Genomic DNA, 2,886 nt, shown 5'->3' with positions numbered 1-2,886 from the left:
CTTGCACTGAGGTCTGCTTATTGTAAATATCTTGTACTTGTTTGAACACCTTTTAATGTCAAAGTTGGCCTCTGTGCTTATCAGTGTTAGAAAGACTCTTTCTTGCACTGAGGTCTGCTTATTGTGAATATCTTGTACTTGTTTGAACACCTTTTAATGTCAAAGTTGGCCTCTGTGCTTATCAGTGTTGGAAAGACTCTTTCTTGCACTGAGGTCTGCTTATTGTAAATATCTTGTACTTGTTTGAACACCTTTTAATGTCAAAGTTGGCCCCTGTGCTTTTTCCGTGTTGGAAAGACTCTTTCTTGCACTGAGGTCTGCTTATTGTAAATATCTTGTACTTGATTTTTACACCTTTTCATGTCAAAGTTGGCCTCTGTGCTTATCAGTGTTGGAAAGACTCTTTCTTGCACTGAGGTCTGCTTATTGTAAATATCTTGTACTTGATTTTTACACCTTTTCATGTCAAAGTTGGCCTCTGTGCTTATCAGTGTTGGAAAGACTCTTTCTTGCACTGAGGTCTGCTTATTGTAAATATCTTGTACTTGTTTGAACACCTTTTCATGTCAAAGTTGGCCTCTGTGCTTTTTCAGTGTTGGAAAGACTCTTTCTTGCACTGAGGTCTGCTTATTGTAAATATCTTGTACTTGATTTTACACCTTTTAATGTCAAAGTTGGCCTCTGTGCTTTTTCAGTGTTGGAAAGACTCTTTCTTGCACTGAGGTCTGCTTATTGTAAATATCTTGTACTTGATTTTACACCTTTTAATGTCAAAGTTGGCCTCTGTGCTTATCAGTGTTGGAAAGACTCTTTCTTGCACTGAGGTCTGCTTATTGTAAATATCTTGTACTTGTTTGAACACCTTTTAATGTCAAAGTTGGCCTCTGTGCTTATCAGTGTTAGAAAGACTCTTTCTTGCACTGAGGTCTGCTTATTGTAAATATCTTGTACTTGTTTTTATACCTTTTAATGTCAAAGTTGGCCTCTGTGCTTTTTCCGTGTTGGAAAGACTCTTTCTTGCACTGAGGTCTGCTTATTGTAAATATCTTGTACTTGATTTTTACACCTTTTCATGTCAAAGTTGGCCTCTGTGCTTATCAGTGTTGGAAAGACTCTTTCTTGCACTGGGGGCTGCTTATTGTAAATATCTTGTACTTGTTTGAAGACCTTTTCATGTCAAAGTTGGCCTCTGTGCTTTTTCAGTGTTGAAAAGACTCTTTCTTGCACTAAGGTCTGCTTATTGTAAATATCTTGTACTTGTTTTTACACCTTTTAATGTTAAAGTTGGCCTCTGTGCTTTTTCAGTGTTGAAAAGACTCTTTCTTGCACTGGGGGCTGCTTATTGTAAATATCTTGTACTTGTTTGAAGACCTTTTAATGTTAAAGTTGGCCTCTGTGCTTATCAGTGTTGGAAAGACTCTTTCTTGCACTAAGGTCTGCTTATTGTAAATATCTTGTACTTGTTTTTACACCTTTTAATGTCAAAGTTGGCCTCTGTGCTTGTCAGTGTTGGAAAGACACGTTTTTGCACTGAGGTCTGCTTATTGTAAATACCTTGTACTTGTTTTTACACCTTTTCATGTCAAAGTTGGCCTCTGCGCTTCCTCAGTGTTAGAAAGACTCTTTCTTGCACTGAGGTCTGCTTATTGTAAATATCTTGTACTTGTTTTTACACCTTTTCATGTCAAAGTTGGCCTCTGTGCTTTTTCCGTGTTGGAAAGACTCTTTCTTGCACTGAGGTCTGCTTATTGTAAATATCTTGTACTTGTTTTTACACCTTTTCATGTCAAAGTTGGCCTCTGTGCTTTTTCCGTGTTGGAAAGACTCTTTCTTGCACTGAGGTCTGCTTATTGTAAATATCTTGTACTTGTTTTTACACCTTTTCATGTCAAAGTTGGCCTCTGTGCTTTTTCCGTGTTGGAAAGACTCTTTCTTGCACCGAGGTCTGCTTATTGTAAATATCTTGTACTTGTTTTTACACCTTTTCATGTCAAAGTTGGCCTCTGTGCTTGTCAGTGTTGGAAAGACACGTTTTTGCACTGAGGTCTGCTTATTGTAAATATCTTGTACTTGTTTTTACACCTTTTCATGTCAAAGTTGGCCTCTGTGCTTTTTCCGTGTTGGAAAGACTCTGTCTTGCACTGAGGTCTGCTTATTGTAAATATCTTGTACTTGTTTGAAGACCTTTTAATGTCAAAGTTGGCCTCTTTGCTTTTTCCGTGTTGGAAAGACTCTTTCTTGCACTGAGGTCTGCTTATTGTAAATATTTTGTACTTGTTTTTACACCTTTTCATGTCAAAGTTGGCCTCTGAGCTTATCAGTGTTGGAAAGACTCTTTCTTGCACTGAGGTCTGCTTTTTGTAAATATCTTGTACTTGTTTGAACACCTTTTAATGTCAAAGTTGGCCTCTGTGCTTTTTCATTGTTGGAAAGACTCTTTCTTGCACTGAGGTCTGCTTATTGTGAATATCTTGTACTTGTTTTTACACCTTTTAATGTCAAAGTTGGCCTCTGTGCTTTTTCAGTGTTGGAAAGACACGTTTTTGCACTGAGGTCTGCTTATTGTGAATATCTTGTACTTGATTTTACACCTTTTAATGTCAAAGTTGGCCTCTGTGCTTCTGCAGTTTTAGAAAGACTCTTTCTTGCACTGAGGTCTGCTTATTGTAAATATCTTGTACTTGTTTTTACACCTTTTCATGTCAAAGTTGGCCTCTGTGCTTTTTCAGTGTTGGAAAGACTCTTTCTTGCACCGAGGTCTGCTTATTGTGAATATCTTGTACTTGTTTGAACACCTTTTAATGTCAAAGTTGGCCTCTGTGCTTATCAGTGTTGGAAAGACTCTTTCTTGCACTGAGGTCTGCTTATTGTAAATATCTTGTACTT

Source organism: Astatotilapia calliptera, chromosome 16, assembly GCF_964374335.1.
Source record: "Astatotilapia calliptera chromosome 16, fAstCal68.1, whole genome shotgun sequence".
NCBI lineage: Eukaryota > Metazoa > Chordata > Actinopteri > Cichliformes > Cichlidae > Astatotilapia > Astatotilapia calliptera.
This window is presented reverse-complemented; position numbering follows the sequence as displayed.